General features: G+C 45.1%; 1 non-coding gene across 1 annotated transcript; it reads right to left on the bottom strand.

Moving 5' to 3' along the window:
- Positions 1–360: 360 nt before the first annotated feature.
- Positions 361–434, bottom strand: TRNAE-UUC. Its single transcript has one exon. It is a non-coding gene; the product is annotated as a tRNA-Glu (tRNA).
- Between the last annotated feature and the right edge of the window lie 15,861 nt (positions 435–16,295).

The following is a 16,295-nucleotide window of genomic DNA, read 5'->3' as shown; positions in this document are numbered from 1 at the left end:
CCGACCGCTTGGCCAAGCAAGATTGGGACAATTGCAGACTTTGCCCGTTGTGCAGAGAGAGCAGGAGTCCATGGTGCACCTCTTCTACAAGTGCCGTTACATGTCGAGACTTTGGAAAATGTTGAAAAATTGGCTCTAAATAGAGGATATTGCCACTTGGCCGGTAGACGATTGATAAAAGAGTGGTAGACAAACATGTCTAGCCGGACGATGGTGCATAGGTAAGCAATGGCCTCCTAATGATGCTTGTTGGTTGGACTATTTGGAATGCGAGAAATGCGAGGATATTCCACAACATGTTCAGGACACCCAACATCCTACCAACATAAAGAGCGAGGTAAAATGAAAAGAAAAAAAGTGCTCCATTGCCGGGATTTGAACCCGGGTCGCCTGGGTGAAAGCCAGGTATCCTAACCGGGCTGGACGACAATGGATTTGTGACTACTCTGCCTCTACAGATTACAGGTACTGCACATAACAGGTTAGGTAACCTATCGAACTCATATTTTCCTAGCAGATTAACTGCTTATCACAGAAATGTCTTGTGAAAAACGAAAAACTGAAGCAACCGATCTGGAGCAGCGGCGTTGAAAGAACTGGTCTGTTCTGAGCGTCCAGATGACATTCAGATAACTGTTCCTAACCCCACCATCGAGACCATCATGGTAGCATGTTCTTTCATACGGTGGGAAATAATTCATGAAGAGGGAGTTGGAACTACGTTCAGGCAGCAATGAGTATAAGGGGAAATGTTCCTCAGCAATGAGTATAGTCGTGTTTTCAGTTGTGATTGCTTCTTTTCCGCCTTTTTGTTTTTTATAGTCGTGTTCTCAGTCTCTTTCCACTATTTACTGTTTTTTCCTGGCTTATATTTTTCTTCCAATTTTTTCTGTGAGATCTCAATGTTCCTTTTATTGTTTTCATTTACATTTTTGTTTTTCTTTCTTATACGGGGTTTTCTTTATCTTCCAGTCCTTCTGGTTTTTAGTTGATATTTTCACTTATTATTTTCCCCTTTATTTTCTTGTTTATTATGTTTTTTCTTTTCCTCCTTTTTTCTTTCACTTTTCACTTTTCCTTTTTTACAAATTTCTGTACAATGATTTTTTTAATATATGGTGAACACTTTTTATATGCACAATGAATATTTTAGTAAAGTATGTGGAACATTTGTTTAATATACAGTAAGCATTTTTAATATATGCTGATATCGTTTTGATATAATATTTCCATATGCTAATTTTTTTAATAGATGATAAAATTTATTTACTTATTTCTCAAAAAAATATAAAATATTAAAATCCATATAAAGATAATAAAATCAAGGCAATCCATCTATATAAACTGAAGAAAAGGAAATCTGCCCAAGGGAGTGCATTAAGAGTGTCCTGACCCACTGGTCACTAGACCTGACCATGTGCGCAGCCTCAACTATTTAACGCATCCCCTCAAAAAGAAAAAAACTATTTGACGCATACTTTCTTGTTAGAATTTGTTTTTTCTTTAGAGCTACCTGTTGCCTACCGTAGATAAAAACTGAATAGAAGCCCAAAACACTAAAGCTTGCACTCGAGCCAACCAGTGCAGCCTGTTAGCCCATCGTGGAAGGGTGGACTGATTGGCCTGTTAGCCCGTACGTACGCCTATATAACGAGCGTTACCTGTACGGCCCAACATGTTTTTTTACGAGCAGATCGATTAGGGCAGCACATGTCGCCGCTCCACGTTCGCAAAGCACCGCCGCCAGTCGTCGTCGGTCGGCAGGCGACGCCGTCCACTCCCTCAACTGATGAACACTGCCGGTCTGCCGCTTGATACAACAGACGAACGTCCCCGCTTGACCCCGCCGCCTCTAACTCTTCCATCCATCAAAAGGTACACCGGTATACGCCTGCGATCCCATTTTTCAGTCAGATTACCAACATGTTAGCATGGTCAACTAGTGATCTTTCTGTCAAATTACTCCCTCCGTCTAGGTATGTAAGTCATCTTACGTTGTACACCGCGACCAAGACAGAGGAAAACGAAAAAACTTAATGTTTTTTTACTAATTAATAGCATTGCATGCAATGAACTAATGGCCTATTTGGTTTCAATAAGTCACCTGACTTATAGTGACTTATAAGTCGCGTCTGTTTGGTTGTTACCTGACCACACCTCCTCACCTTGTTTTTTTATATAAAGGTGGTGGGACCCATGCAAATGGGATAACTTATAAGTTTTAAGTTGAGGTGGAGCAACTTATGACTTATAAGTTGGGTTTGTTTGGTAAAATAAGTCACTTTTTTTTCTTCACTTTTCGACTTATAAGTTGGTGACTTATTTGAAACCAAACGGGCCCTAACCACTGCATGTCATGTTTGATAGTCTCAAGTCATTGAAAGCATGCACGGCTCACATCTTTTATTGGTTGATATGTCACAAAACAAGAAACGAGGAGGGAGTTAGGGGCTGTTTGGTTTCCAGCCACATATTGCCACACTTTGCCACACCCCACCTTAGGCAAGTTTGAGCAAGTTAGGTGGTGTTTAGTTCTAGCCACACCTAAGGCAAGAATATATTTTTTATGAACAGTGAACCCCATATATCATAGACACAAAAAATGTGACAAGATTCCCTTAGGCAAGCCAAAATGTGGCTAACAATTTGAGCAACTCAAGTTAGGCAAGTGTGACAAGTGTGGCAAAGAATAATGTGGCAACATAAGCAAACATAGTTACAATCCAAACAGCCCCTTAATGTACCGTGCCTAAGTGTTTTGAGATTATTTGGTTTTTGTATGGTGACTTACACACCTAGACGGAGGGAGTATTATGTTAGCATGTTTATTACTTTATCAATAACTCTTTCATATTATGAGGGAGTAAAGTTTTCAAAGTTACTATTTCATGGTTATTATTGTGTTTTCAAGGATGAGGAAGAGTCCTTTACTTGTCTTGCTTAAGTCCCATCATACTGTTGAATCACAGCCGTGCAGCTAAAATTTATTTAATTGATAGGGTTACTAGCTTTCTTTTGTAATGGCAAACAAATATTGCTATATTTTGATATGAATTCCGTACAGAGACTTGTTAGTAATCTTTTTATGTGAGGGTGTCTCCAACCCGTAAATTTGCTTTGGCATCCATCCGCAGACATTGATGCAGGAGCTGGCCATCCAATGCTACACGTATACATTTTAAGCCGGGTTTCAACAAATCAAACAAATTACATGAAAATTGGATGATTTTCATACAATCCAGAGCACATTTATTATTATTTTTGGAGATATGGTCCCTTAGGGCCTGATTCATTAAAAAAATAGAATAGAATTGCCCAATTAATTTACGGAAACCCGAACAAAAACCGTCACAACACGCCCTCAAGAAAAGGCAATCGGCCGACCTGGCACCAACAAAAGGCCCCCCTGCTTAGAGCCGGCGAGCCTTCACAGCTTAGGGGACTACTGTCAGAGGGATGGCCCCCCGAGCAAGCAACGAAACCCGAATCATTTTTAAAAATATCAGGGCTGGCAACGCCCCTCAATCCGGCTCGCCCCTGGTCGGCATCCCAGCGCGACCCGGCCAGGTGCCAGCTAGCCGGCTAGCGCATGCCGGCCAGTCCCAAAAAGTCAACCTCCATCGACAAGCAAGCATGGCTACAGTGCGCCCCCCTTTGCGCCGTCCCCGGCGGGCACGGCAGTCATTGTACGTTAAATTTGGAGTTAGACCTTGTAAAAATGGATGGAGGGAGTAAGTTAAATTGCCCGCACTCCATATATGTTTTCCTCAAAATATTCCTCACAAAACATAAGGCACAACAACAATGTGAGGAAGTTATAATTTGTGCATTCCGTTGTTTAACACAAGGTTTACATGGACTGTAGCCAAGGTCTGGGATCAGGCCAAAACAGATATAAATGGGTAAATCACTTACCGAGGAGAGCACCATATGCTTCATGCATGTCTAGTAAGTTCAGCAGCCACTTGTGCATGAAATTGCTTCTGCATTTGAGAAGAGATACTTAGACACCATAGGTAAGCAAACACATTCTGCGTGTACTGAATCATCTCAAATTATCTGAAATTCCTAATTGTTGTGTCCTTCAAAGGTTGTCCAAAATGGCGAGAGATGGCCTGCCTGCCGAGCGCACGAGCGATCTGTTTGGCTGGGGTTTGTCAGCAGTGGAGCGAGCTCGGTATAGTGAGCTGAGAATATTAGGAGCAAAAGCTTGCCATGTTGCAGCCAATAACCCATTTTTGTTCGATAAGTTAAAGAAAACTTTCCAGGATATAATATCGAATAAAGATGCCCCTGATAATGAAGCAGATGGCCACAGAAGTTCTATGAATGAGGAGGCATGTGAGTGTCAACGAGATGCAGTTGTTATTGGTGATCCTCTAAAAGTTTGCACGAATGGTGCACCTAAGCAAACTCGAAAAGGCCGTGCAAAAGGGGGCCCAGAAGTGACGAAAAATGGTAGACCAAAAGCATTTGGCGAGAAAAGTGATCGTTTGTGCGGCATATGCCACAAACCAGGTCATAACAGGCAAACATGCAGCGAAAATCCAAAGTAAGTTTTATATGTTTATGTTACGTTTGTTGTCTGGTTTTGTCGTCGGTATTTTCTCACAAGTTGTTTCGTCTTTATGCAGCAATATGGCATAGAGATGCACCTTAATTCGTCGAAGGGAGACAGCTAGTTACTCGCAACATGCCTAAACAACTTTTGTTCTAGTTTTAAATTTATATTACCGGTTTTCAATTTCTATGTGTCTGTGATGTGAGACATGACATATTTATGTGAGTGTTCTAGTGTGTGAAACCTGTAGTTATCATTTCCGTATGTCATCAGCTTGGATTTAGTGGCTATATTTATTTTCTAAAATACTCCCTCCAATTCTAAATATAAGTCTTTTTAAAAATTTCAACATGGTCTATATACAGATGTATATAGACATATTTTAGAGTGTAGGTTCATTCATTTTGCTTTGTATGTAGTCTTTTTTGAAATCTCTAAAAAGACTTATATTTAGGAACGGAGAGAGTATGAAGTTTCAAGAATTGTTCAAATTAATTCTCAAAAATGCATAGTATCGTTATATCCAATCAAGTAATCTTTTTAATAAGTTTGGACAAACAGGAAAGAAAGTTCAAAGCAGAAGTAAAAAAGAAGATGTTTTTTGTCGTTCATAAAAAGGCGCCTGCCCAGGCTGCCGACGTGTACTAGTTGGACCATCCCCAATCAAGCCCATATGGACTCCTCCGTTCGTCGAAGGGAGGCAGCTAGTTACTCGCGACATTTTTTTTCTAGAATACGCACGAGTGTGCGTATCATATATTAGAGAAAGGAGAGGGGAAAGAGCCCCATCCACATAGCATTCTTACATCATGTTACATGCAAGAGTCCACCGCACGAACGCCTCTGCTTAGGGAAACTAGTTTCTCTCTCTAACCCACCCAGCTAGGCCTCCGAAGAAGGCGGTGAAATCACCTCTAAAGAGGCCAGCGGCGCTCCACGTTCTACCTTCCTTCTCCATGTTGGCAATCACGATTGTAGCAGAGGGAGTCGCTCCGTCGAAGACGATGGCATTCCGATGTTTCCATAGTTCCCATAACCCTAGGGATAGTTTGGTGCGTCTGTCCTTGGCCTTTATGTCTGTCGCCGTGCAAGAATTGCACCAGGGTATCAACTCCGCATCTGGTGCCGGCATCCACTGCGGCTTATGCAGGGCCTCTAGTGCCATATGCCATACTGATCGCGCAAAGACACACGACACCAGAATGTGATTGATCGTTTCCACGTCCTGATCACAGAAGGGACATGCCGGCTGGTGAGGAAGGCCGCGCCTTGCCAAGCGATCGGAGGTCCAACACCTATTCCGTGAGGCAAGCCAGGTGAAAAACCTGCACTGTAAAGGGGCCTTAGATTTCCAGGCCGTGTCCGCATAAGCCGCCACCTCAAGGCCCCAGAACTTGGAGGCATACGCCGATCGCGCGGAGTAGTTGCCGTCCTCCTCTCAGGCCCATCGAACTTGATCTCGAGCATCCACTGCAAGCATGGTTGGCGTCATCCTATCCCAGAGAAGAAGGACTTCCTGCAGTGTCTCCTCATCCATGTCTGGACCGACCTCGAGCGCCCAAGATCCACCCTGTATAGCATCATGGACTGTCCTAACTTCCCGAATGCGCCGCGGGATCCTCGCATATACTCTTGGAGCCAGCTCTTGAACCCTAAGACCTTGGAGCCATCGGTCCTCCCAAAACAGGGTCTCCTTGCCATCTCCCACCTGTGCGGTTGTGGTTGTTTTGAAGATTGAACGCGCTTCCTCAGAGATGCTGATCTCGAAGCCTTTCCATGGGCGTGAGCTGTCCGTGCGTTGAAGCCATGCCCAGCGTGCTTGGAGCGCAGAGTTGAGCCAGCGCCGGTCAGGTATGCCAAGACCTCCAGCCCACTTGGGCGCACAAACATCCCTCCAAGCCACCTTACATTGTCCACCGTTAGCCTCCTCTTTCCCGCACCAAAGGAAGCCCCTACAGATCTTGACGATTGCCTTGATCGTCTTTGGGGGAAGACATTGGCCGAGCATGGCATGGATCGGGATTGCGCACAACACGGATTTGACAAGAATTAGCCTGCTGCTGATCGGAAGAGAAGCTCCTCTCCATGTCGGCAATCTGGCGGCCACTTGATTAACCAGATCCTGAAGCTGGGCCGCAGATAGACGTCGCAGACTCAATGGCAGGCCTAGGTAGCGACAAGGAAAAGACCCAATCTGACATCCCAGAATCTCAGAGATCCGCCCTGTTTGCTCGTCTGAACATCGAATTGGCATGGCGGCAGTTTTAGCCATGTTAATCCGCAGGCCAGATGCTCCACCAAACAGCTCAAATATTGCCTTGCATATGTGTAAGTCAGTGATCTCCGGCTTGACGAAGAGGACAACATCGTCCGCAAAGAAGGAGACCCGTTGACTTGAGCCCTGCCTAGTGAGAGGTGTGAGCATCCCTTCTCTGTCCGCTAAGGAGAACAAGCGGTGGAGCGGCTCCATCATCATGATGAACAGCATGGGGGAGAGGGATCCGCCTTGCCTCAGGCCTCTGCGGTTGGAAATAGGCGCTCCTGGGATGCCATTTATTAAGACTCTGGTGGATGCCGTAGACAGGAGGCCGACGATCCAGGACATCCACCGCTGCCCAAAGCCAAGTTTTCTCAACACCTCCATGATGAAAGCCCACTGGATCGTGTCAAAAGCTTTTGATATGTCGAGTTTGATCAATGCAGTCGGGTGCTTCAATGCGTGCAGCTTTCTGGCCATGCATTGGACGAGCATGTAGTTGTCATGGAGCAATCGCCCACGTATGAATGCGCTCTGGTGCATCCCCACTAGCCTTGGGAGATCCGCAGTGGCCCTTACTGAAAGAATCTTATCGAAGATCTTGACGATACCATGCATTAAGCTAACGGGCCTGAAGTCCGCCAGTTCGCTCGCCCCATCTTTTTTGGGGAGCAAAGTGATCAAGGCTTTGTTGATGGCCTGCATTCCACGAACATCTCCTTTGTAGAAACAGTCCAATGCGCGCATGAAATCCCTTTTGATGATATCCCAGCATGCCGCGTAAAATCGTCCGGTGAAACCGTCCGGGCCGGGGGCCTTGTCCTTGGGCATGGTTTTGATTATGTTGCCCACCTCCAGTTCGGAAAAAGGAGCCTCAAGGTGTTGGAGATCTAGGTTGGTCAAGTCAAGTGCGTCGAGGTCCAGACCAAAGTCGCGCTGCGGGGCCTTTCCCAGGATGTTCTCATAGTAGGCGTCGGCGGCAGCCGCGATTTCCTCGTGCCCGGTGCATATACCACTCTCCGAGTTGATGGTCATGATCACGTTCTTCCTCCGCCTGTGGTTTGCATGCTGGTGGAAGAACTCCGTGCTAGCATCCCCTTCCTTAAGCCATAGCATGCGTGATCGTTGCCGTGCGATCGTCCTTTCCAGCGAGCAAAGACCTAGGAGTTTTTGAGCAATCTCCGCAAGGACCTCTCCTCCTCTGATAACTCTCTTGATTCCGCTGCCACATCGAGTTGCTTGATGAGCTCAAGAGCTAGGCCTATCTGGAATTTAACATTGCCGATCCACTTGTCAGCCCAACTCTGTAGTGCTTTCGCCGTGGCTCTCAGTTTCTGATCAAGCACCACAAAGGGATTTCCAGAAGATGATATTGATCCCCATGCCGTCGCGACAACGTGGTGGAAGCCATCCGCTTTTGTCCAGAATGATTCAAACCTGAATCTCTTGCCTGTTCTAAAGTCCGCATGCAGATCGAGAAGGAGAGGACAGTGGTCTGAAACTGCAGACCCCAGAGCCGAAAGGAAGCATGTTGGTGTTGGGTTTCGTAGTAATTTCATAAATTTTCCTACGCACACGCAAGATCATGGTGATGCATAGCAACGAGAGGGGAGAGTGTGATCTACGTACCCTTGTAGATCGACAACGGAAGCGTATGGTTGATGTAGTCGTACGTCTCTACGGCCCGACCGATCAAGCACCGAAACTACGGCACCTCCGAGTTCTAGCACACGTTCAGCTCGATGACGATCCCCGGACTCCGATCCAGCAAAGTGTCGGGGAAGAGTTCCGTCAGCACGACGGCGTGGTGACGATCTTGATGTACTACCGTCGCAGGGATTCGCCTAAGCACCGCTATAATATTATCGAGGACTATGGTGGAAGGGGGCACCGCACACGGCTAAGAATATGATCACGTGGATCAACTTGTGTGTCTAGGGGTGCCCCTGCCCCCGTATATAAAGGATCAAGGGGAGGAGGCCGGCCGGCCCTATAGGCGCGCCAAGGAGGAGTCCTCCTCCTAGTAGGAGTAGGACTCCTACTAGGAGGGGGAAAGAAGTGGGGAGGGAGAGGGAAAGGGGGGCGCCGCCCCCCCTCTCCTAGTCCAATTTGGACCAGGGGGGAGGAGGCGCGCGGCCCACCTTTGGCTGCCCCTCTCTCTTTCCACTAAGGCTCATATGGCCCATTACTTCTCCCGGGGGGTTCCGGTAACCCTCCGGCTCTCCGGTTTTCTCCGAAATCACCCGGAACACTTCCGGTGTCCGAATATAGCCGTCCAATATATCAATCTTTATGTCTCAACCATTTCGAGATTCCTCGTCATGTCCGTGATCACATCCGGGACTCCGAACTAACTTCGGTACATCAAAACTCATAAACTCATAATATAACTGTCATCGAAACCTTAAGCGTGCGGACCCTACGGGTTTGAGAACAATGTAGACAAGACCGAGACACGTCTCCGGTCAATAACCAATAGCGGAACCTGGATGCTCATATTGGCTCCTACATATTCTACGAAGATCTTTATCGGTCAGACCGCATAACAACATACGTTGTTCCCTTTGTCATCGGTATGTTACTTGCCCGAGATTCGATCGTCGGTATCTCAATACCTAGTTCAATCTCGTTACCGGCAAGTCTCTTTACTCATTCCGTAATACATCATCTCGCAACTAACTCATTAGTTGCAATGCTTGCAAGGCTTATATGATGTGCATTACCGAGAGGGCCCAGAGATACCTCTCCGACAAGCGGAGTGACAAATCCTAATCTCGAAAAACGCCAACCCAACATGCACCTTTGGAGACACCTGTAGAGCACCTTTATAATCACCCATTTACGTTGTGACGTTTGGTAGCACACAAAGTGTTCCTCCGGCAAACGGGAGTTGCATAATCTCATAGTCATAGGAACATGTATAAGTCATGAAGAAAGCAATAGCAACATACTAAACGATCGGGTGCTAAGCTAATGGAATGGGTCATGTCAATCAGATCATTCACCTAATGATGTGATCCCGTTAATCAAATAACAACTCTTTGTTCATGGTTAGGAAACATAACCATCTTTGATTAACGAGCTAGTCAAGTAGAGGCATACTAGTGACACTCTGTTTGTCTATGTATTCACGCATGTATTATGTTTCCAGTTAATACAATTCTAGCATGAATAATAAACATTTATCATGATATAAGGAAATAAATAACAACTTTATTATTGCCTCTAGGGCATATTTCCTTCAGTCTCCCACTTGCACTAGAGTCAATAATCTAGATTACACAGTAATGATTCTAACACCCATGGAGCTTTGGTGTTGATCATGTTTTGCTCGTGGAAGAGGCTTAGTCAACGGGTCTGCAACATTCAGATCCGTATGTATCTTGCAAATCTCTATGTCTCCCACCTGGACTAGATCCCGGATGGAATTGAAGCGTCTCTTGATGTGCTTGGTTCTCTTGTGAAATCTGGATTCCTTTGCCAAGGCAATTGCACCAGTATTGTCACAAAAGATTTTCATTGGACCCGATGCACTAGGTATGACACCTAGATCGGATATGAACTCCTTCATCCAGACTCCTTTATTTGCTGCTTCCGAAGCAGCTATGTACTCCGCTTCACATGTAGATCCCGCTACAACGCTTTGTTTAGAACTGCACCAACTGACAGCTCCACCATTTAATGTAAACACGTATCCGGTTTGCGATTTAGAATCGTCCGGATCAGTGTCAAAGCTTGCATCAACGTAACCTTTTATGATGAGCTCTTTGTCACCTCCATATATGAGAAACATATCCTTAGTCCTTTTCAGGTATTTCAGGATATTCTTGACCGCTGTCCAGTGATCCACTCCTGGATCACTTTGGTACCTCCCTGCTAGACTTATAGCAAGGCACACATCAGGTCTGGTACACAGCATTGCATACATGATAGAGCCTATGGCTGAAGCATAGGGAACATCTTTCATTTTCTCTCTATCTTCTGCAGTGGTCGGGCATTGAGTCTTACTCAACTTCACACCTTGTAACACAGGCAAGAACCCTTTCTTTGCTTGATCCATTTTGAACTTCTTCAAAACTTTGTCAAGGTATGTGCTTTGTGAAAGTCCAATTAAGCGTTTTGATCTATCTCTATAGATGTTAATGCCTAATATGTAAGCAGCTTCACCGAGGTCTTTCATTGAAAAACTCTTATTCAAGTATCCCTTTATGCTATCCAGAAATTCTATATCATTTCCAATTAGTAATATGTCATCCACATATAATATCAGAAATGCTACAGAGCTCCCACTCACTTTCTTGTAAATACAGGATTCTCCAAAAGTCTGTATAAAACCAAATGCTTTGATCACACTATCAAAGCGTTTATTCCAACTCCGAGAGGCTTGCACCAGTCCATAAATGGATCGCTGGAGCTTGCACACTTTGTTAGCTCCCTTTGGATCGACAAAACCTTCTGGTTGCATCATATACAACTCTTCTTCCAGAAATCCATTCAGGAATGCAGTTTTGACATCCATCTGCCAAATTTCATAATCATAAAATGCGGCAATTGCTAACATGATTCAGACAGACTTAAGCATCGCTACGGGTGAGAAGGTCTCATCGTAGTCAATCCCTTGAACTTGCCGAAAACCTTTTGCGACAAGTCGAGCTTTGTAGACAGTAATATTACCGTCAGCGTCAGTCTTCTTCTTGAAGATCCATTTATTCTCAATTGCTTGCCGATCATCGGGCAAGTCAACCAAAGTCCATACTTTGTTCTCATACATGGATCCCATCTCAGATTTCATGGCTTCAAGCCATTTTACGGAATCTGGGCTCACCATCGCTTCTTCATAGTTCGTAGGTTCATCATGATCTAGTAGCATGACTTCCAGAACAGGATTACCGTACAACTCTGGCGCGGATCTCACTCTGGTTGATCTACGAGGTTCAGTAGTATCTTGTTCTGAAGTTTCATGATCATCATCATTAGCTTCCTCACTAACTGGTGTAGGTGTCACAGAAACAGTTTTCTGTGATGCACTACTTTCCAATAAGGGAGCAGGTACAGTTACCTCGTCAAGTTCTACTTTCCTCCCACTCACTTCTTTCGAGAGAAACTCCTTCTCTAGAAAGTTTCCGAACTTAGAAACAAAAGTTTTTCCTTCGGATCTGTGATAGAAGGTGTATCCAATAGTTTCCTTTGGATATCCTATGAAGACACATTTCTCCGATTTGGGTTTGAGCTTATCAGGTTGAAGCTTTTTCACATAAGCATCGCAGCCCCAAACTTTTAGAAACGACAACTTTGGTTTCTTGCCAAACCACAGTTCATAAGGCGTCGTTTCAACGGATTTTGATGGTGCCCTATTTAACGTGAATGCGGCCGTCTCTAGAGCGTATCCCCAAAACGATAGCGGTAAATCAGTAAGAGACATCATAGATCGCACCATATCTAGTAAAGTACGATTATGACGTTCGGACACACCATTACGCTGTGGTGTTCCGGGTGGCGTGAGTTGTGAAACTATTCCACAATTTTTCAAATGTACACCAAACTCGTAACTCAAATATTCTCCTCCACGATCAGATCGTAGGAATTTGATTTTCTTGTTACGATGATTTTCTACTTCACTCTGAAATTCTTTGAACTTTTCAAATGTTTCAGACTTGTGTTTCATTAAGTAGATATACCCATATCTGCTTAAGTCATCTTTGAAGGTGAGAAAATAATGATATCCGCCACGAGCCTCAATATTCATCGGACCACATACATCTGTATGTATGATTTCCAACAAATCTGTTGCTCTCTCCATAGTACCGGAGAACGGTGTTTTAGTCATCTTGCCCATGAGGCACGGTTCGCAAGTACCAAGTGATTCATAATCAAGTGGTTCCAAAGGTCCATCAGTATGGAGTTTCTTCATGCGCTTTACACCGATATGACCTAAATGGCAGTGCCACAAATAAGTTGCACTATCATTATTAACTCTGCATCTTTTGGCTTCAACACTATGAATATGTGTGTCACTACTATCGAGATTCATCAAAAATAGACCACTCTTTAAGGGTGCATGACCATAAAAGATATTACTCATATAAATAGAACAACCATTATTCTCAGATTTAAATGAATAACCGTCTCGCATCAAACAAGATCCAGATATAATGTTCATGCTTAACGCTGGCAGCAAATAACAATTATTTAGGTCTAATATTAATCCTGAAGGTAGATGTAGAGGTAGCGTGCTGACTGCGATCACATCGACTTTGGAACCGTTTCCCACGCGCATCGTCACCTCGTCCTTAGCCAATCTTCGCTTAACCCGTAGTCCCTGTTTCGAGTTGAAAATATTAGCAACAGAACCAGTATCAAATACCCAGGTGCTACTGCGAGCATTAGTAAGGTACACATCAATAACATGTATATCACATATACCTTTGTTCACCTTGCCATCCTTCTTATCCGCCAAATACTTGGGGCAGTTCCGCTTCCAGTGACCAGTCTGCTTGCAGTAGAAGCACTCAGTTTCAGGCTTAGGTCCAGGTTTGGGTTTCTTCTCTTGAGTAGCAACTTGCTTGCCGTTACTTTTGAAGTTCCCCCTTTTCTTCCCTTTGCCCTTTTTCTTGAAACTAGTGGTCTTGTTGACCATCAACACTTGATGCTCTTTCTTGATTTCTACCTCCGCAGCTTTCAACATTGCGAAGAGCTCGGGAATAGTCTTATTCATCCCTTGCATATTATAGTTCACCACGAAGCTCTTGTAGCTTGGTGGCAGTGATTGGAGAATTATGTCGATGACGCAATCATCTGGAAGATTAACTCCCAATTGAATCAAGTGATTATTATACCCAGACATTTTGAGTATATGCTCACTGACAGAACTGTTCTCCTCCATCTTGCAGCTATAGAACTTATTGGAGACTTCATATCTCTCAATCCAGGCATTTGCTTGAAATATTAACTTCAACTCCTGGAACATCTCATATGCTCCATGACGTTCAAAACGTCGTTGAAGTCCCGATTCTAAGCCGTAAAGCATGGCACACTGAACTATCGAGTAGTCATCAGCTTTGCTCTGCCAGACGTTCATAACATCTGGTGTTGCTCCAGCAGCAGGCCTGGCACCCAGCGGTGCTTCCAGGACGTAATTCTTATGTGCAGCAATGAGGATAATCCTCAAGTTACGGACCCAGTCCGTGTAATTGCTACCATCATCTTTCAACTTTGCTTTCTCAAGGAACGCATTAAAATTCAACGGAACAACAGCACGAGCCATCTATCTACAATCAAGCATAAACAAGCAAGATACTATCAGGTACTAAGTTTCATGATAAATTTAGGTTCAATTAATTTACTTAAAGAACTCCCACTTAGATAGACATCCCTCTAATCCTCTAAGTGATTACGTGATCCAAATCAACTAAACCATGTCCGATCATCATGTGAGATGGAGTAGTTTCATTGGTGAACATCACTATGTTGATCATATCTACTATATGATTCACGCTCGACCTTTCCGTCTCCGTGTTCCGAGGCCATATCTGTATATGCTTGGCTCGTCAAGTATAACCTGAGTATTCCGCGTGTGCAACTGTTTTGCACCCGTTGTATTTGAACGTAGAGCCTATCACACCCGATCATCACGTGGTGTCTCAGCACGAAAAACTTTCGCAACGGTGCATACTCAGGGAGAACACTTCTTGATAATTAGTGAGAGATCATCTTATAATGCTACCGTCAATCAAAGCAAGATAAGATGCATAAAAGATAAACATCACATGCAATCAATATAAGTGATATGATATGGCCATCATCATCTTGTGCTTGTGATCTCCATCGAAGCACCGTCGTGATCACCATCGTCACCGGTGCGACACCTTGATCTCCATCGTAGCGACATTGTCGTCACGCCAATCTTATACTTCCACGACTATCGCTACCGCTTAGTGATAAAGTAAAGCATTACAGCGCGATTGCATTGCATACAATAAAGCAACAACCATATGGCTCCTGCCAGTTGCCGATAACTCGGTTACAAAACATGATCATCTCATACAATAAAATTTAGCATCATGTCTTGACCATATCACATCACAACATGCCCTGCAAAAACAAGTTAGACGTCCTCTACTTTGTTGTTGCAAGTTTTACGTGGCTGCTACGGGATTAAGCAAGAACCAATCTTACCTACGCATCAAAACCACAATGATAGTTTGTCAAGTTGGTGCTGTTTTAACCTTCGCAAGGACCGGGCGTAGCCACACTCGGTTCAACTAAAATTGGAGAAACTGTCACCCGCAAGCCACCTATGTGCAAAGCACGTCGGGAGAACCGGTCTCGCGTAAGCTTACGCGTAATGTCGGTCCGGTCCGCTTCGTCCAACAATACCGCCGAACCAAAGTATGACATGCTGGTAAGCAGTACGACTTATATCGCCCACAACTCACTTGTGTTCTACTCGTGCATATAACATCAACATATAAAACCTAGGCTCTGATACCACTGTTGGGGAACGTAGTAATTTCAAAAAAATTCCTACGCACACGCAAGATCATGGTGATGCATAGCAACAAGAGGGGAGAGTGTGATCTACGTACCCTTGTAGATCGACAACGGAAGCATTTGGTTGATGTAGTCGTATGTCTCCACGGTCCGACCGATCAAGCACCGAAACTACGGCACCTCTGAGTTCTAGCACACGTTCAGCTTGATGACGATCCCCGGGCTCCAATCCAGCAAAGCGTCAGGGAGGAGTTCCGTCAGCACGACTGCGTGGTGACGATCTTGATGTTCTATCGTCGCAGGGCTTCCCCTAAGCACCGCTACAATATGACCGAGGTGGAATATGGTGGAGGGGGGCACCGCACATGGCTAAGGAACGATCACGAAGATCAACTTGTGTGTCTAGGGGTGCCCCCTGCCCCCGTATATAAAGGAGCAAGGGGAGGAGGCCGGCCGGCCCCTATAGGCGCGCCAGGAGGAGTCCTCCTCCTAGTAGGAGTAGGACTCCTACTAGGAGGGGGAAAGAAGTGGGGAGGGAGAGGGAAAGGGGGGCGCCCCCCCCCCCTCTCCTAGTCCAATTCGGACCAGGGGGGAGGAGGCGTGCGGCCCACCTCTGGCAGCCCCCCTCTCTCTCCACTAAGGCCCATATGGCCCATTACTTCTCCCGGGGGGGTTCCGGTAACCCTCTGGCTCTCCAGTTTTCTCCGAAATCACCCAGAACACTTCCGGTGTCCGAATATAGCCGTCCAATATATCAACTTTATGTCTCGACCATTTCGAGACTCCTCGTCATGTCCGTGATCACATCCGGGACACCAAACTAACTTCGGTACATCAAAACTCATAAACTCATAATATAACTGTCATCGAAACCGTAAGCGTGCGGACCCTACGAGTTCGAGAACAATGTAGACATGACCGAGACATGTCTCCGGTCAATAACCAATAGCGGAACCTGGATGCTCATATTGGCTCCTACATATTCTA

Source organism: Triticum urartu, chromosome 1 (genome assembly GCF_003073215.2).
Source record: "Triticum urartu cultivar G1812 chromosome 1, Tu2.1, whole genome shotgun sequence".
Lineage (NCBI taxonomy): Eukaryota > Viridiplantae > Streptophyta > Magnoliopsida > Poales > Poaceae > Triticum > Triticum urartu.
This window is presented reverse-complemented; position numbering and strand designations above follow the sequence as displayed.